Source organism: Crinia signifera, chromosome 5 (assembly GCF_055691185.1).
Source record: "Crinia signifera chromosome 5, ASM5569118v1, whole genome shotgun sequence".
Lineage (NCBI taxonomy): Eukaryota > Metazoa > Chordata > Amphibia > Anura > Myobatrachidae > Crinia > Crinia signifera.
The window spans coordinates 37,959,973-37,980,962 of NC_139221.1; positions in this window are offsets into that span (position 1 = coordinate 37,959,973).

Here is a 20,990-nt window from a genome sequence, read left to right on the forward strand (position 1 = left end):
ATATGAAACAAAACATGGATATAACTATAACTATAAAAATTTAAATATGAAACAAAACATGGATATAACTATAACTATAAAAATTTAAATATGAAACAAAACATGGATATAACTATAACAACTAAAATGGTTTTATCTTTTTACAGTCCCAATGTCCAACGCAAAGGAACAAGAGTTTTTAGAAGGGTTTATTGAGAAATATTGTTCCCATGAATGCCTGTGGCGAACAAAATCAAAAGAGTATTCGAACAAAATGAAAAGAAACCAAGCCTTGGAGGACTTGGCTCGCTACAGTCTCCCATTTCACCCAGAGGCCAATGTTGAATGGGTGCGGAAACGCATCCAGAATCTGCGCACGGTGTTCTTAAAGGAACACAAGAAGGTGGAGGCTGCAAAGAAGTCTGGTGCTGGAGTCGACGAGATGTATCAAACATCACTCTGGTACTATGATAGGTTGACGTTCACCCTCAGCCAGGAGTCGATGAGGACAGGAGTAGTCCTGATGGTCGAACAGGAAAACCAAGAAGTCACGGCGCAGGAGGAGGAGAATTCGCAGTCTGCATCGGTGAGTCTATTTTTTGGGCTATCTAATTGATTTCTCCTGCCAATCCACAGCCCCCTCCCCATTAAAGTAGGCCATGTACTCTTCCCTCACCTGTTTGGCTCGTGCACTCCCTGTGTAGTGTTGTGTTGGGGTTTGCAAGGAGGATATCTGCACTACCTCCTCTGGCAGTTCTTGGTCTTCTTGGAGTGCTGTGCCTGTAGCCCTTTGCTGTGTGGCTTTTCTGCGGAGCAAATTGTGCAGGACACAGCACGCCGTGACAACCTAGTCAATTTTGTCCACCCTCAGGTTAATGGCAGTGTGGAAAATGCGAAACCGGCTAGCCAGGATGCCAAAAGCATTTTCCACAACACGCCGTGCCCTGGATAGCCTGTAGTTAAAGATCCTTTTGTCATGGTTCAGGCCCCTTTGCGCATATGGCTTCATGACATGCTCGTGCAGGCCAAAAGCCTCGTCTGCCACAAACACAAAGTTAAGCCCCTGTTTAGTTTCCTGGACAGACGGCAAGTGAAGGGTGTTCGCTATGAGCCTTTCGTAGAACTTTGTGTCCTTGAAAGTGCCACCATCCGATGCACGGCCATTCCTGCCTACATCCAGGAAGATAAACTCATAGTTCGCATTAACAACAGCCATTAGTACAATGCTAAAATAGCCCTTGTAATTAAAGTAGTATGAACCACTATTGATAGGCTGGGCTATGCGGACATGTTTGCCATCAATGGCTCCACCGCAATTTGGAAAGTTCCATCGCTGTTCAAACTCCTCTGCGATGACTTTCCATTCATTCACGCTGGTAGGGAACTGAAATTAGAAGTAAATAGAATTGATTAGTAAACATGTTCAATTTTTTTACAGCTTGGTGACTACCCACCTGCAACCCCAGACCTATCTGTCCTATCTGATAATGCATGCACATCGAGCGAAGCTCCTACTCCGGCACGCACTCCGCCACCCACCCTGGAACCCACTCCACCACTCCCCCGTGCCAAAAAAATGCGTGGCAAAGGAAAAAAAGGAGAAGCAGCAGCACATGAAGAATTTATGATGCGGGCACAGCGAGTCCTGCAAAGAAATCCGGACAAACATGACAACTACTTCACTTATGTGGCAGAGTGTGTTCGCAACATGGCTCCGGACCAGCAACTTACTTTTGAAAAGTTATGTATGGAGTTGGTGTATAATGGCAGTTTAGGGTATCTCAACAGTGGCACTAAAATAGTTGGCATGGGTAGTGCACCAGACACACCACTGTCATTAGAATCACCAGTGCCTACTCCGCCTGCCACCGTACCAGGCCAGTCGAGCACAATTCCAACACATACCCAGTCAACACCTACACAGCCTTCTCAACCCCCCCAGTACCGTCAATTCTACAGTTCTTAACTGATAGAAGATCCAGAGTCTCCTGTTTTTGAGGATCTGTCTTAAAAAATAGGCTATTTTATCATTTACCATCGACATGGTTTCAGCTGCAGGTATGTGATGGCCACTGCTCACATGGCGTATGGCGCACATCAATGGGGCCGGGACCATTGAATCTGCGCCATGCGCCATGTGGGCCGCAGCCTTTACATATCTGCAGCAGACATCCTCTGCCACACAAGGGCCACAGTGTTTTTTTTTTTTTTTTTATATGCTGCTACCTGTACCTGCATTACCAGAGGGAGAACAGGATTCTCCTCAATCTGGAGAGCAAACTCCATTTATTGCCCTTTTGTCTTTGCCAATAGTATGGGGTACTGTGCGGCAGACATGGTCTCAGCTGCAGGTATGTGATGGCCACTGCTCACATGGCGTATGGCGCACATCAATGGGGACGGGGCCATTGCATCTGCGCCATGCGCCATGTGGGCCGCAGCCTTTACATATCTGCAGCAGACATCCTCTGCCACACAGTACCTTATCTCTACTGTTGTAAGGGCCTGTTTCAGAAGTTACCAGAGTGTCTTTTTTTTCTTTTTATATGCTGCTACCTGTACCTGCATTACCAGAGGGAGAACAGGATTCTCCTCAATCTGGAGAGCAAACTCCATTTATTGCCCTTTTGTCTTTGCCAATAGTATGGGGTACTGTGCGGCAGACATGGTCTCAGCCTCAGGTATGTGATGGCCACTGCTCACATGGCGTATGGCGCACATCAATGGGGCCGGGACCATTGCATCTGCGCCATGCGCCATGTGGGCCGCAGCCTTTACATATCTGCGGCAGACATCCTCTGCCACACAGTAGCCCGTACTTATTGGGAAAGTTTAAACTGGGTCATACATACTTAAATGTTTATATATAGTGTGTGTTTTTGTACAATATCTTTTATATATGGTATTATAATATATTTGTGTTGACACAATAAATCTATTTACTATTTTACATGTTTTACATATGAAAGGCCTGAAAAACCTGTTTCTGTCCTAGGCCTAAATTATAAATAAAAATATTTTGTTTGCACAATAAAGTGTACGGTGTATTTTTCATCCTTACCTTGCAATACTGGTACTGCAGCACCTTCACAATGGCTTTGCAGGTCTCCGGGATGATGAGGCCCAAAGCTTGCGGGGAGATGAGGGATCCAAACTTTAGGTCAGCAAGAGACCGTCCTGTCGCCAGAAACCTCAGGGTCACCACCAGCCGTTCCTCAGCAGGGATAGCCATGCGATACTTGGTATCCTGCTTCTCGATGTGGGGAGTCACCAGACGCAGCAATTCCTGGAATGTGGCATCATCCATCCTCAAGAAGTTACGAAAATCGTCTGGGTTATTTTCCCTGATGTCCCTGAGCAGTGGCATGTGCGAACGAGTCTGACGCTGAAGTAGCCACTGCTTTGTCCAGCATGATCTTTCTCTCCTGCGCTGGGCTCTCTGACGCCTGAGCTTCAACACTGCATAATAGAGCAGGTACTGTTGCTGGTGACTACCCATCACTGCATTCTCCATAGTGCAGGGTTAAAAGACACTTTGTAATGGCAGGCAAAACAAAGTAATGTGTAAATAGCTATGTCCAGCGTTCAGCAGGTATAAACCAAGCCTCACTAGTAACAAAGCAGAAATACACTGGTTTAAAATGGCTGCTGCTATTCCTATCCCCCTCTGCTAGTCCAGCCCCTTCATTCAAATTTCAAAGGCCAATCTGACGACGGTCGCATGTGTTCTTGCAAAAAAACAAAAACCAGCGATCCGACCGTCTTAACGACCATCGCGGGCGCATCGGGATCGGATCTAGATCGTTCCGCAAAAAAAACACAATTTTTGCTAATCGTTTGCTGGGGACTGCCTGGGAGCTCCCGGGAAGTCCAAGGGAAATCGTTCCATGGTCGTCTATCGGTCGTATACGACGGTGGTCGTCCTGGTGTGTACCCTACATTAGAGTAAAATCTTACCTAAAATTAAACCAATTTTTACATGTAGAGAAATGTAGAAAAATTTGCTTCCAATGTGTTTGAGTGCTGTGTGTGGCTTGCAGGTAGTGAAATAATGGTTTGGACTTAATGGGCAGCATTGCTTATTACATTCAGGTGTATGTGTTTGAGTAGTAATCAGCATTAATTAGCAGACCCAGGCGTCCGCTCTCATGCGGTATCTCTAGGGGTGGTCTGGAGGTGTCGGTGGCGGCCGCCTGTTTTTGGTCCAAAATCCACGGTGCGTTTTCGCCAATCGAGGCGGTTGTGGCACCGTACATTTTGTGTGCACACCCCCGTGTACGCCCATGTTTACGCCCAGTTTTCCTCATTATTCCGGCCGCTCCCATAAAAATGCCCACATGCCGCCCACAATGACCGTACTCTTGCGGACAGGTTTTTTCACACGGAGAGACCCGTCCGTGAGCGGTGTGCGGTCGCCGCACATGCGCATTGCGAAAGCTATGCATGCGCAGATGAAAAAAAAACCTGATCCGCCCGCATACGGTCCCAACGTACCAAGCAGAATAACCCCCTTAATGTAGCTGGAGTTGGCCTAAGTGGGGAATGTTTTTTCCATGGACAACTTTGTGTGGCCCTTTCGTGTGTTACATAAAAAAAAATGTTTTCTGAAGGAACAATGACAAATGTGGTCTATAAAGAAATTTTATAATTCCCTAATTTCTTATTTTTTATTTACAAACATCACCACTACTAAAAAAAGTGTACTAGGGCTAGATGCACTAAGCTTCAAAAGTGATAAAATGGAGAGTGATAAACAGCCAGCCAATTAACTCCTCTGGCATGGCAGGTAGGAGCTGATAGGCTGGCTGTTTATCACTCTCAATTTTATCACTTTTTAAGCTTAGTGCATCTGGCCCAACATACTGTATTCCTTAGTTGTTTGATAGGAAGTGCTTGGAGCTCTAGTAAACAAAATGTTAAAAAATCTGCGCTCATCTCCAGAAGATTAAAAATCCATACTTCATAAAAAATATATAAATCTTCTCATTAGGACAAGCGATCCGTAATGCTACATGCCTCTTCAAGCCGGCTGCACTAAGGAAACTGAAGGCACAATGACGCATGAACAGGAGATGGGAATCCCGCATGAGGGGCAATGTGAATTTTCAGATGGACAGATCAAAACTGTGAGAAGTAGAGACGGTTCCCAGCCTATGACAGCATGCGCTGGGTTTTAGCGTGCAGTGGTAGTAGTACAGCTGCTTATCTACAGCCAGGCATGAGTTATACGAATGAGTCTATCCTGGGATTATGCAGCCTGGCCAGAGCCTGCCGTAATGAACACAGTGCTGTCATTCTTAAAGCCGTTGCACAAATTACTGCATGTAAGCTTCCTTATTTTTTTATTTTCTCTCCGCTCAATGAAATCCCAGGATGTTGCCAAGACAACCACTTTAGAATAAGGGACAAACTGATTGAGGAAAATGTGTAATGCTCCATTTCAGAAAAGTAACGGGAACAAGACAATAAACTTGTCTGTAAGAATGGCGGGGGCTTATTGTAGTTTAACAATTTGAGTGCCATAGTTGCTGCGAGAGATCCCCCAAAAATGCCAGTGCTGCTCACAGCGACTGTTCCTTTTTTTGTACTTGTTTCCTAGCACGGCGCCACTGATTTTGATTGTATTGATCGGGTCGGAAAAATCGCGTTGATCACATCGCATGCCAACCAAATCGCATGCGATGCGACCAACGCGATCTACCCAATTTTTACATTGGAATCAATGTAAAATGGGCACTGATACCCGATTTTACATTGATTTCAATGTAAAAAGCCCCAAACCCCCCCTGATGGTTGAAATGGCCCCCCATTGTTAACGCCACCCCACTATTGACGCCAACCCGAAGCGTGGCGAGCGCAGCGAGCCCGCGAGGGGTGGCGGTACGCGGCCTCCGACCTTTTCATACCCCCACTATCCACGTCGGCGTGGAGTTGATATTACATAGTGTGGCGAGCGCAGCGAGCCACCGAGCCTGAAGCGTGGCGAGCGGACGCGCATAACTTCACAGGTATACGCGTCCGCTCGCCATGCTTCGGGCTCGGTGGCTCGCTGCGCTCGCCACACTATAGAAAATCAACTCCACGCCGACGTGGATAGTGGGAGTATGAAAAGGTCGGAGGACGCGTACCGCCGCCCCTCGCGGGCTCACTGCGCTTACCACACTTCGGATTGGCGTCAATAGTGGGGTGGCATTAACAATGGGGGGACATTAACCATACTTTCTAACCCGATACAATGAGAAATGGGCCATATTGGCCCATTTCCCATTGTTCCCTATGTAAAATCGGGTTGATCAACCTGATTTTAACTTTAAAAAGTAATTTAACATTATTCTCTATGGGAAAATCGGGTTGATCGCATCGGTCGCGTCGCGGCCCATTATAATGGCCTGCGATGGATCCGGTCAACGCGATTTTGTCTTTCACCGGCAAATACACTGGTGATTGACATCAAATCGGGTCCATCGGGTTGATGGCATGCCTTAAGTACCTTAAGCTTAAGGTATGCGATCAACCCTGACGGGCGCCGTGCTAGGAAACAAGTACCCCCTTTTTAATGCAATATTTGGTACTTATGTAGTAGCTGGGCGCCCAATTTACATACATACGCTTGCGGAAGGAAATCGCATTGCATCGCATATCCCGTTTTAGTGCCATCTGATCCATGCGATGCAATCCCAGTAGTTTATATGCATAGAGTACTGATAGACATTTGTTAGTTACCGTAGCTATGCTTTCTGAATAAGCTTAAGCTACGCAAATAGCGTAGTCAGAACGTAAGTGCTAACGGTTATTCACTCTGAGGTGATTAGCTGACAGTGATGGATGCTTCTCAGAGTTCTGCGAGTGTTACAGTGACCGGTGTGCAAAGCGCAGGCATGGCAGGTGAGCAAATGTCCATGTTCACCCTGCCTACATCAGAGGAGGAGGCTGTGCTGTTTTTTCCGCAAAAGCAATTACTGCCCATTACGCAGACTTGCGTGAACAGCCATCCGATGAGGCTGTCTCTAAAGGAAGGGATGTGGCGCTGCCATTTTAAGTCTTGCCGGAAGAAGGTCAGCTTTCGAGCGGACCACTGGTTGTCCGATTACCATTCCTGACCCTGGTCCGGTTTGTCTACTCTTGGGCACAGGAGCTTACCAGTGTGCAGTACTGCGAGAGTGAGCTGCACATGTCTATAAAGACGATGATGCAGTACAACGGCCTCATGAGGGAGACGTGCACCATGGATCTCTTGTCCCAGCCGCAGACACAAATTGGAGGCCCTGCCATGGTGGTGGAGGTAGATGAGAGCCTCTTTGTGAAGAGGAAATATAACGTTTGGAGGATGCTGCCCCAGCAATGGGTATTTGGCGGTATATGCATGGAGACAGGGGCCTGCTTCCTGACTGCCATTGAAAGGCGATATGCAGTCAAGTACAGCAGCAACCAACCAGGTGACAGTGAGAAGGAAGTTGGCTGAAGGGGGCCCCTCTGCATAAAATAAGGGTACCGCAGGATGACTCCATTGCCTCCGGGAGTTCTGCCACTGCTATAGGTATTAAGGGCTGGAGGCTCTAACTTTAGGCCTAATTTTGACCTGTTCACTAGGCTGTGTTCACTCCCAGGCAACCAAACAGGTTTGGCCACCGGCCGCCATCGCATCCCCTCGGTAACATGCAGCTGAAGGGAATATAAATCATTTGATGGTCTCCAACCAGCAAATGATTTCTCTCTTCGGAAATAAAAGTCAATGAAAACTGAGTTTTATTTCCGACACTGTTTTCTGAAAAAGGGGCAGGTGCTAACTCCATGTGATATCAGCCGCCCCAAGCAGGCATCGGCCCGTCTGCGTTTCTAGATGGGCAGATGTCAGTCCCCTCCCGCCCCCTTCCTACCACTATCCTACCGAATGTTTCGGCGAGTGTTAATTTGGAGGTTATTCTCTCCACCGTCTTATCACGAACCAAATTACCCACCAGGGAGCTGCTTGAGCCAAAACAAATACCTGTTTTCTGAAAGGGCCTGGGACCACCAACTGTCTTCACAATATGTCAGATTACCGATATTTATTGAATAGGTCATTCTGTTAATACCAGTGGTGGCTCTTACTGTTTTGGAGGAGGGGACCTGCCGCAATGCGCCCGCCCCCCCTCCACTGCCGCAGCCGCGGTTCCCGCATTTTCCGGTCCCCTGCACGACCCAGCGCATGCGCAGTAACTTCATACACACCGCGCATGCGCTGGCCCAAGCCTCCATGGGCTTCCTTTGCAATAAGTATAAATAATACACTAGGGAAGTTAAAGATTCAAAATAATAGGAGGATGTAAAAAAGGACTGCACTCGCGGCTGGTTGCACGAGTCTGTGCTGGGTAAAGAGTACTAGATGTGATGTATAGTAATGTAACTATGGGTGATGCATATTAATGTCTAGGTATTAGATGTGATGTATAGTAATATGTGGGTGATGTATAGTAATGGATATGTGCTAGGATTGATGCTTAGTAATGTACAGGTACTAGATGGGATGTATAGTAATGTATGGGTACTAGATGTTTTTTATAGTAATGTATGGGTACTAGATGTTTTTTTTATAGTAATGTATGGGTACTAGATGTGTTGAGTAATATATAGGTACTAGGCTGTTTACATGCCTGTATTAGAGACCACTCCCACTTTTCTGAAGATGCCACGCCCATTTTATGAGACCACGTCCACTTTTCCTGGGAGCGCGTGCGCTTAAGGGTACGTGGGGGCAATCTCTAGGAATCAATGATGTGTGAGGTGGCAAACCTATTAGTGGGAGAAGATAAGTCTTGAAAGAACAATCTTGGCAGAAAGGAGAGCAGTAAACAGTTCCAAGGTGATCAACTCTACTAGCCGGGCAGAGTTATTTTGGTCTGGCTGGAGCCACTTAACAGCACTCTGAGCCACAAGAAGTGGCCTCACATCAGGGTCACCGAAAACAGTCCTCCCCTGCTAGCAGAGGGGCCATCCATAGGGCCCGGGATTCTTTGGGCCATGCATATAAGGCAGCAACCCTTTCAAAGGTTGTGAGAAAGGCCTCCACGTCATCTGGGGTCTGCAGTTTGGGGAGCACTGGAGCATTTACTGCTGTTTGCTGCTGTTTAAAGAAGTCCAACATCTGTTATAATGATAAATACAGAAGAAATAGGGACTTTGCGCACACCTTTACATTCTATTAACACTTAGCCACTACACAGTATAGATAGATAGATAGATAGATAGATAGATAGATAGATAGATAGATAGATAGATAGATAGATAGATAGATAGATAGATAGATAGATACATAGCTTTGGCTTCTTACCACTAATATTTATTAACACTATAGTATCTCACTGGCGTGAAGCACTGGGCTTCCTAGCTTATTTTAGTTTTTGTGGTGTCACAACCTGCACTTAGATATAGTGCTAGGGACCCCCAATATACAGAGAAGCCTTGACGTGGCTTGGGGGCATATCATACACCTGCGCAGGTATATGTAACCAATGTCTCTGAATTCTATTATCATGTAGTGTTCAAGATTGGTTACTAATACTATTTAGTGAGCTGGGGGAATACATGGATTGTTACTTACTCAGTATTAACCCCTCCCTTGCATCCACCTGAGTGGTATTACTGAACTAATTGAGCATCTACCACTATCCATATGTCTATATACGCTCATTAAACAACAGTATTTGGAGCTGATTCTAAGGCATCAACTGAAGCGACTGCTTTAACGGCTTTTGGGGTAGTCGCGTCTTTCACTATATGGCAATGCGGGTATCAGCCCGTCCCCTGGTGTACAAGTACGCGTCTGACTGTGCAAGGACTGACACACACTTCAGGTGCTGTACTGTAATTCAGCTTTATGTTCCTTTGGACGCCACCATCAGTTGCAACATCAAAACCTGCACCAGTCCTCCGGCTGTTCATCACAATTAAAGCTGTATCTCTGTGCGCACACATACGCCATGGTGGTTTATGAGCATGCAGAGGAGCAAAACAATTGCTGATCTCCGTGACAGTCTGCATTGTGTGTGACTTAGAATCAGGCCCTTAGCTCTGTGCTATGCGTTGAAGCAAGACGTTTATGCAGAAACAATTTCCTATCGTCAGATAGACAGTAACCTCACATTACTAATCTGCTCCTAATACCTGGCTGATTATTGATCTGTAAGAACGCGTTCTCTGCAGTTCTAGTGCTGCAACTGGCTACAGAGGTTATTTCTTCTCATCTACTTTATCTTTTGATCTTCTGGGTATATTTAATTATAACAAATAGACACTATAGATGCCTCCGGATCTGGTAAACGTGCCTAGAAATGACTCCGCTATGTCATTAGGACAGCTTGCCGATAACCCTCATCTTTTGTAAATCTTAGCAAGAGCCGAAATCATTTGGATTTCTGAAGCAATCTAAATTGTTTTTATTTTAATAACATTTTTAAATGTTAATAAATGTGCACTTTAGCCCCTGAAATACAACGTTGAAAATCAACTTTTATTAAATATACCAATGGCACTTTGTACACGTCACTTGCAGATAAAGGGGGGTCATTCTAGTTGAATCGCTCCCCTGCATGTTCGCACAGGAGAGCAGTTTTTGGAGACTGTGTATAAATTGCTATGCACATATGCAGCCTCTTGGTGCGAGCGGACACAACACATTGATTAGTAGCTGGCCGCTAGCACACAGCAGTGTGGGGGAAGCGTGTGGAGCAGCGGGCCGTCGTAACTGCCGTGGAAACGGCCAGAGAGGTGTCTTAGATCTGCGAGTGCTTCGAAAATCATTTGATGGTCGGCAACTATGGAATGATTTTGCCCACCCCCCACCCGCATGCAAGGTTGCGAATGGATGTCTATGCTAAACATCCATTCGCATGCGTGCGGGGAAATCGGCATGCGAGGGGGGGGCACATTCGTGCGGGCGGCATTTGATGACCCACATAGATTTGTAATCTTTTAAAAAGTTTGGGAAGCACCGATATGCAGTGCGGTCTTTGCAATTGGGCTTAATGGGCAGTTGCCCAGGGGCCCAAGGATTCTAGAGGCCCACCCGGGGAGCTGCAGCTACAGGCAGTGGCATCCTGGCAGCAGGGATCCTCCCATTGCGCGGCTGGGAGCTTGTATCGCTATTTGCCGCAGTAGCGCACGCAGGGGGGGTTCCTGAGTACCCAGAAACCCCCCCAGGAGTCTAAGGGCCCTCAGCTGAAAGTCTCCTCTTTCCATGGGTATAAGAATTGCAAAAATCGGCCATTGGGAACCGGAGATATCTGATTTCAAAGCAGTGGTCCCCATCCAAGCCAGTTAATTGTTATTCCCAGTCAGATATTTCAGGTTCTGTCTGACTTAGAGTTTTTCTGACGGTATATTCCAACTGCTGGGGCTCTTCCCCTTTGATGGACACTAGCAGCTTGTCTCTACTGTGCCCAGAACCAGAGATATTAGCCTTCCAGCAGCTGGTTACTGCTCCAGCTCCACACACCTGGTATGTAGTATTATATACTCGTGGGCAGATTGCTCTGCCTCCTGAACTCTGATCCCCTAGTCCCCAATACCATTTGGTAGGAGGGATTCTCTAGTTTTTAAATTCTAAGAAATCTATTTCCGGGAACTGGAGATATCTGCAGTCAAGCAAGCTGTCCTCCCACCAGAAAATTATGAATAATGAGCCCACTCCAATATACACCCCTCCTCTGCGTATTAAACATCCTCTACCACCCTGGAAGTTACGTATCAGGGCCCCTTCATTCAGCCCAAAGCCCCCTTCTTCCACCCCATCTCCCACCATCTGTGCAGTAAAGAGGTAATTAGTGGAAATTACTTATCCAGGCGCTACATGCTGAGCCGTTGATATAATACCCCCTACCACCCGCAGGACATCAAAGCTTCCCCCACCCCTACCGCTGGAGGATCGGTAGGGGGCCCCAATACATTGCTATGCCCAGGGGTCTACACTGCTGTTGACACCCCTGTATGTATGTATGTATGTATGTATGTATGTATGTATGTATATATATATATTTTTTTTGTTTTTATTATTATTATTTATATATATTTGGTCTATCTATAATACTTTAACTGACCCGGCATATACTGGGTCACCTAAGTGTCCATCTCCGTGCTTTGCTCTACCCCTCTGGAAACCCCCTTCTGAAAATCCTGCGTTTGCCACTGTGCCGGGTGGCGGGGCGGGAAGCGCTGCTGAATTTGAAAGCATATTGAAAAGACTGGCCTGACGCTGAATTCTCTCAGCCAATCAGCATCCGGACAGTCTTTTCAAAATGTTTTCAAATTCAGTTGAATATAACAAGTGTTACATACATTTTTCACCATTGGGAGGTACATTGGGACCCTTGCAAACGTATATTATTAAGTTGTTTAATATAAACTTGGGCACTTTACATAAAGTGGAGGCACTATAGTGTGGCATAATATGAACTGGGGCACTGTAGTGTGGCATAACATAAATTGAAGGCACTATAATGTGACATAATATGAACTGGGGACCTGTAGTGTGGCACAACATGAAGTAGAGGCACTATAGTGTGGCATAACATGAACTGGGGCACTGTACTATGTCACAACATGAAGTGGTGGAGGTACTATAATAAGGCATAATATGAACAGGGGCACTGTACTGTGGCTCAATATGAAGTAGAGGCACTATAGTGGGGCATATTATGAACAGGGGCACTGTACTGTGGTACAATATAAAATAGAGGCACTATAGTGGCACATTTTATGAACTGAGGTCCTGTATTGTGGCACAACATGAATTGAAGGGGACACTACAAAGGCTCATAAATTAAACTAGGGAAATGCTATGGAGCATAACATCAAGGGCCGGATGTACTAAGCTAAAAATGCAGTAAAACCCCCGTTCTCTGGGGTTTTACTGCATTTTCTAATGTACGAATACCCGGCAGCCGCGTCATCAATGCATCATCGCAGGGCACGGTTGGCGGAGGCGCCGCAAACCCGCCGCCTCCCCCGACCCACCTCTTTCCCTCCCCCTGGCTTACCTTCCTGCAGGTCCTCCTGGACCCGGAAGGTAAACCTCTCCTCCCCCTAGCAACGCATCCGGACATCCTTCCAGCTGCAGGGGGAGGATGAGGTGCCGGGGACAGCCTGCTTAGGCTTCCTGGCATGAGGGGAGGGGTCAGGTGCCCAGAGAGGTGACAGAGACCGCACTGCGATGCTAGCCGCATATGTTAATACATATGCGCTAGCATTGCTGCAGCCGGGTGGCGAAGGGCGGCAATGTATATTAATACATCCCGCCCTAAGTGAGGCACTAATTTGGGTTAGAAAATGAACCAAGGCACTATGTTGCTATACGGCATCCAAACTTCTGGCTATCCCCCTGAGTATGTCTGTGAGGTGCCAGTGTGCAGACAATACTTCTCACAGGTGAGAATCCCCCCCACCCCCACCATTATAGTATATATTGCTTTCTATAATATTTTACATGTTCCAGTGTTCCAATTTGTCAGTGTGGCTCAGGTGTTGGTGCAAGACATCAGCCATTCGGTCAGCAGTTACAGTGTAACGGTACCCAACTCCATGCAGTGGAAACAGCCCTGCTCTGAACAAATGTGTGATCAATTTACTAGGATGTGATGACAGTCTGAGAAACATTAATGGTTCCAAGAGAATTGAGAGGCTGCATTTTTAAACTAGCTGCTCCTGCTGTATGTAGGCAACAGATGCAATATACATGAACAGCTTGTTTAGCTATGTCAATTATCCTGTAGCAGCATCCTGCTGTTTTAGTCTGTTGCTTAAGTTCTTCGTATTGTAACATTAGCAAAGGCAGATATCAATCTGCAGGTACCAAACACTATATAGGAATCCCCAGGGGCGGATCCAGAAAAAAATTACAGGGGGTGGGCACCATGATAGGGAAAAGGGTAGATAGTGGTGCCAGGGTGCACACACTTTCAGAAAAAGGGTGTGGTATCATATTCTCACAGGATCATTGATGGTGGAAGTATTATAAAATGACAGTGAGAGGCAGTGGGGATAGGGAGAGAGAGTGTGGCAATCAGGGGGGGACTGATAAGCTGTGGAGGACAAAGAGGATAACAGGGAGCAGGAGATGTGACCGCAAGCAAGCAGTGGGTAATAGGGAGAGGCAGAGGAGGACCAAGAGTAGGTTAAAGGGAGAGGTAGAGAGGATTAGGAGTAGAGGGTGATGTGGAGAGGCAGAGGGTAGACAATGGTTTAAAGAGAGATGCAGTAAGTGGCAGTGTGTGAAAGGCAGAAGGTATCTGGTCTCTATGTGAGGGAGTACAGGGGTTTAATTGGGCTTATTGGGCTCGGTAAGACATAAAGGGAAAGTATAAGTGGGAGAAACAGGCAGAAAAAAATGGGGGTTTAGCAGGAAATCTGAGAGAGGGGGAAAGAAAAGGGGAAGGAGTAGGGGAAGCAAGAGAAAGGAGAGCAGAAAGAGTAAAGGAAAGTAGAGATGGAGACCGGAGAGATATAAAGAGTGAAAATATAGAGTGTGGACATAGAGAGTGGAGAATGGAGGGCGAGAGAGAAATGGAAACCAGAAAGAGATGGAGAACGGAGGGAGAGAGACAGAAAAGCAGAGAGAGAGATGGAGAGCGTAGAGAGAAATGAAGAATGGAGGGAGAGCGTAGAGATAGAGAGCAGAGAGAGGCTGAAAACAGAGAGAGCGAGATAAAGAAATGGAGAACAGAGGGATAGAGGGAGAGAGAGTTGGAGATCGGAGAGGGAGATATGGAGAACTGAGAGAGAGAGAGAAATGGAGAATGGAGGGTGAGCAAGACGGAGTAGAGAGAGAGACAGAACAGAAAGGGAGAAATGGAGAGCGGAGAAAGAGAGAGATGGAGAGTGGAGAAAGAGAGATGGAGAGTGGAGAGAAAGATGGAGAGCAGAGTGATGGTGAACAAAGAGAGAGAGAAATGGAGACTGTAGGGGGAGAGATAGAGAGAGAGATGAAGACTGAGAGTTGGGGAACAGGGAGAGATAGAGAGAGAGATGTAGAGCGGAGAGATGGAGAGGGGAGATAGAGAGATGGAAAGCGGAGAGAGATGGATGGAGTGAAAGAGATGGAGTGAGAAATGGAGAGAGAGATGGAGGGAGAGAGATAGAATAGATGAGAGAGAAAGAGATGGAGGGAGAGAGAGAGACAGGGAGAAAAAGAGATGGAGGGAGAGAGAGATGGAGATAGAAACAGATAGAGAGAGGGAGGGAGAGAGAGAAACAGATAGAGGGAGGGAGATGGATAGAGAAACAGATAGAGGGGGATAGAGAGAGAGACACAGGTATCACTGTGTGTATATCTCTATACCCCCTGCCATCCCCAGTACAAGTGTAACTGGTTTACTTGGAACTTACCCACCCCAACCCCTGCTACCCCTCCTGCCCTGTCCCAGTAGAACAGGTACCTTTAAGGCAGCCGGGGACTTGTCTTCTTGTCAGCTGCGAACCCGGCTGACACCATCCATGTAAGTAACTAAGGTGAGGTGCTCCTGGAGTAGCGGGTTGTCCCCCACCCCCAGCCGCCACTCAAGTTTTACGCCCCGGGGCAGTCACTAATTCATGACATCAAGCCCCGGCAACAGGAAGTAAAAGCTGGGGAGGGAGGGAAGACTGTGAGGGCCCGGGGACTGTCTGACAGGCGGCACAGCTGGACAGCTCCCAGGCTGTTCGGCCCTCTGCGGGGCGTGTGGACTAATTCAGTGTGCAGCTTTAAGTTTAATTAAGAAAACAAAGTCAGGAATGACAGGGGGGCACGTGCCCGGTTGCCCCCCCTTCCCAAATCCACCCTACCATTAAAACATTGTAAGATAAAAAACACACACCAGGTGTCACTTTTGACCACTGCAAAGTAACTATTTTTATTGAACCTATTAAAACCATACCTCCCAACAGTCCCGATTTTATTGGGACAGTCCCGATTGTCAGGGCCTGTCCCGCTGTCCCACCCGCGGGCGGCAGTGTCCCGCGGTGTGGGGGGGCTGTTGGGAGTCCCCCCTGTCAGCTGCTAAGCAGCGGGGAATAAACGCTGTGCGCATGCGCACAGCGTCTATTCCCGCAGCCAGGGGGCTGGGGGCATGGCTAGAGGCTCACAGAGCCTCTGGGTCATGCCCCCATAGCGGCAAAATGGGGGCGTGGCCTCGCGGGAGAGCCACGACTATATTAGGCCAAATTAGACAAATTAGGCCACGCCCCCGGAAATTTCGGCGCGCCTCCGGCGCGCAGCAACATCGTCCCGGCTACTGAAGTGCCAAAGTTGGGAGGTATGTAAAACTGAAAAAACATGAAGCGGGACCATGCAATTAAAGCTGGCCATGGCCATTCACTAGGAGTTTACATGCACTTTGGGCACTTTTCATGCAGTTGCAGCGATCAATCGCAAGAAAAGCATTGACAGCAGGTGCGAAGCGGTGCAAGGTCTGGTGTCTGAGCACGCCTGAGACGCACCAGCTGCAGAAGCAATCTTTTAGATCGCATTTAATCAGGCTTGGCTGACCACATACGATATATCACATACAATCCTACCATCTGGAAAGGTCACCATCAACGGCTCAAGGAGAGGGGAGGATTGTGTGCGACTTCTCCTGTTTCCACGGGTTACAGTATTAATATGCCAAATATAGACAATTATGGTCAACCTCTGTTTACTGTATGTTACTTTACCACCAAGGAAATTACAGTCCAAACATTTCTCCAAGGTTTGCTTGATTTCTTTTACACAGGGCCGTGCTGAGCGGGGGAGAGAGGCTGTGCTGCTGCAGCAGCCTGTCTTCTCTACTCCAAGTCTCCCTGCCTGGTCTCTGCCCGGGCTCCTCCATCAGGACCGGGCCTTAGTAAAAAAGTACCCACTACCCCTCCCCCCCCTCTCTCTCTCTCATTGGCACTGGCCTCCAACACCCACTTTTCAGCCCCTCAAGTCGAAGTCTGGAGGTGGCATCTTTGAAGATCCACAGTTGCCACCAGCAGGATGCCACACCCCTTCAGTACCCAAACGTCATTGGAAGTCCGCCCTGAAAATGGTGGTACACCCGCCCATAAACGTCCATTGCAGCCTGTGGGTGAACACCCACATCATTCGATGGTCACCGACCATCGAATGATGTGGAACGTGCATGCATATCTAAGTGATTCTCGGGTCACTTCGATTTGCGTGCACCCCCGGTGTAGGTAAGCTTAGGGATAGCTAGCTAGCATACTTCCCTACTCTAGAGCCGACGCCAAGTACCACGGACCGGAAACTCCAGGCACCTCCAACCCGCTCCAAAGAGACCTGTTAACATTACCATCTTTCTTGGCACATTTTGCTTTGAATGAAATTGTCTTGTTACCTATTTGTTTACTGCCTAAAGCAGTTTTTTAAAAACGGCCTCCACATATACACATAAATACATAATAAAACAAGCGCTTTTCTCTCCTACAAAACAGTATTATCCCTACAAAAAAGCAGCTCTTAAGGCGCAAAACTGCAGTTTTCTTTATAAATACAACCATAGTCCATAGAGTTGCTAAAATAGCAGATAAAACCAAGTGACATATTGGGGCAGATGTATTAAGAATAATGCTGCCCATACACGCTGCAATGCGGGCTGTGCGTTCTGTGCTTTGAGGTGCGCGCTCCCGCGGCACCTCATCGCATAGTACAAAAAGTATGTGCTTGCACATACTTTTTGTGCTTAGGTTTCATCACATTGCATCGCATTGCATGCACAACGTGTGGACAGGCAATGCAATGCAATGAGATCCGTGCTAGTACAGCACGGAAAGCACGCCCTCATAGCAGCATGTATGGGCTGCTTTAACAAGAGATAAATGCAAGGGTGATAAAGAGAGATAAACGTCCAGCCAATCAGCTCCTTACTGACTTTTTTCAAACACAGCCTGTAACATGGCAGTTGGCAGGTGATTGGCTGGACGTTTATCTCTCCTTATCACACTTGCATGTATCTCTTGTTAAGGCTTAATACATCTGCCCCAATATTAGCAGCAAAGCCTTGCATGTAGATCATACATATGTATAATGTCACTGACTAGTTCAAATAAACTAGGAGGCAAGTTCAAATGTAAGGAAGTTACAAAGCAAAGGTAGGAACAGTGAGCTACAAGAGTACATGTAAACTCCATTGTTATTGGGAGAGTACATGTAAACCCCATGGGTAAACAAGGTAGTCAGGGCATCTGGATTATCAGAGAGCTGGACCCATAATATATGTGGTCTACAACTGGAGTTGGTCAGAAAGAATAGGGAAAAATGACGTGGGAGAGTACGTACAAACTTGCTGGTATTAGATGTCTTGTGGGATCTAGAATGTACAAAAGGTTTATAATCTGAAAGCTCTAATGGGGAATAAGGGGCTCAAGTTAAAGGATCAATAGTCAATGGGTAACTGCAGGGGTGTGTATATATATATATATATATATATATATATATATATATACACCACATGGAAAGCCTGTTTTTGTCCCTCTGTACCTTGCTCTGTAGGAGATCTCACAGGCTCAGCACTGCCACTGATTAAAAACCCTCCCATAATGAGGATGCTGCTGCTGTCCTCCACGGGCCTGAGAAGCATGTGATGAGCTTCACCAATCAGAGCTCAGCACAAGCCTCTCAGCCTCTGACCTCTTGTGCAAAGTCTAACGCACTGCACACTTGTGCACTCAGTGTGCCCCAGCTCCCGATGCTCAGCACCATTAATCATTGTCACACCAGCAGATAGGTGAAGCTGCAGCACTACCCCACTCCCATGCACAAAACCTTTAGCCAAAAAAAAATATGTTTAAATACATTCCAGCCACAGGGTGGCCTATATTAATCTGTCCCTGACCACACTCACGTACTATAAAATGCTGTTGATTATACTGTTACATACAAGTAATTTCATATACCAAGCACATTTGAAAGGATTAATGTAGCCACTCTGAAATTCATTATAGGCTTGCAAAACAATTTCCAGGACACACTAGATAATGTCACATTTCCAAACATTAAATTACTCCTCAGTTACTCCTCAATGATGCTGCACTGCCATCTAGAGGGTGAACGGAGCATTACAACTATGCCCACTTCAGGAGATGCTCTGTGCCAACATTTTCCCAGATTGGTTTTACTTTGTCACAGAGTATAGTACTTGTTCTTATTCTATAAAATACATCATTTAAATAAAGTAAACAAAAATCAGAAAACTCACTCACTCATTAATGATTCTTGTAAGTCATCTTTTAGTGAGGTTGTGCATCTGGATAGCCTGTACAAAACAGCACAGTATAAAGGAAGCTGGTTTTTGTGGAGAGGATAAGTTCCGTCTAAGGGGGTCCATGTACTAATCCTCGGAGAGAGAAAAAGTAGAGAAAGAGAAAGCACCAGCCAATCAGCTCCTAACTGCCATGTTACAGATGGTGTTTAAAATGACAGCAAGGAGTTGGTTGGCTGGTACTTTATCACCATCTGCTTTATCTCATCTCCCAAGACTAAGTACATAGGGCCTAATTCTAGTTCACTCTTTCTGACAAAATCCTTCTTAGATGGACAAAACCATGTGCACTGCAGGGGGGCAGATGTAAAATGTGCAGAGAGAATTAGATTGGGGTGAGTTATTTTGTTTCTGTGCAGGAAAAATACTGGCTGCTTTATTTTTACACGGCAATATAGATCTCACTTTGAAGTAAAACCCCACCCAAATCTAATTCTCTCTGCACAAGTTACATCTGCCCCACCTGCAGTGCACATGGTTTCGTCCATCTAAGAAGGAATTGGTCAGAAAGAGTGAACCAAAATAACCCCCATAGTTTCAGTCATAAATCTTAGCACGGGAAAAATTATTGTAAAGGCGAAAAGTCTTTCAAATGGTCTAAACTACTTATATGTATACATACTTAAACATAAAAAATGAGCCTCTAATTTGAGAAATGTGACTTTTACTAGCTTTAATAAAACAAAAATTCCTTATATAGTAAAGGCCTAGATATGTATTAAAACTTTATACAGGTTGAGTCTACCTTATCTGTATATGTAAAAACCGAAATATTCCGAAAACCGTTGTTCTCAGAACATTTTTTTAACCCCTTGCACCTTATACTTAGCTCGTCCCTCTGTGTCCACAGTGTCCATCGTACTCCTCTTTAGCGGCATCCCCGGACACAAGGATGCATTGCGCGGCCGGGCCATTGATATCACCTGCGCAACCGCTCAATGCATCCTTGGGATCGGGGATGCTGCTAAGGAGGTTTCCTATGGCCGCCATGGATGCCAGGGGACACCGTGAATGTTTAGGGACCATCGGGGCACCACCAGGGGACCAGGTAAGTATGGGGGGGGGGGAACATTAGAAATCCGCAAAAATCCCTTATCCAAAATGTTCATGGTCCCAAGCATTTCAGATAAGGGATACTCAACCTGTATTTAAATCAATTAAAATGACAGGAGCTGATTGTCTGTGTGTGGGTCTCCTCATTACTCCTCATTACCCGGTGTAGCGGTGTTCCTCGCAGTGACAGGTGACCGTAGAAGAAGGTGTCCAGTACTAGTGTCTGTGGGTATGACAGTCTCCTCCTCATTACTGGTGTAGCGGTGTTCCTCACAGTGACAGGTGACCGTAGGAGAAGGTGTCCAGTGCTAGTGTCTGTGGGTATGACAGTCTCCTCCTCCTTACCGGTGTAGCGGTGTTCCTTACAGTGACAGTAGGAGGAGGTGCCCAGTGCTGGTGTCTGAGTGTATGACAGTCTCCTCCTCATTACCTTGTGTAGCAGTATTCCTCACAGTGACAGTAGGAGGAGGTGCCCAGTGCTGGTGTCTGAGTGTATGACAGTCTCCTCCTCATTACCTTGTGTAGCGGTGTTCCTTACAGTGACAGTAGGAGAAGGTGCCCAGTGCTGGTGTCTGTGTGTCTGACAGTCTCCTCCTTACCTGTGTAGCAGTGTTCCTCAGTGACAGTAGGAGCAGGTGACCGTGTCTGTGTGTTTGACAGTCTCCTCCTCATTAGAGGTGTAGCGGTGTTCCTTACAGTGACAGTAGG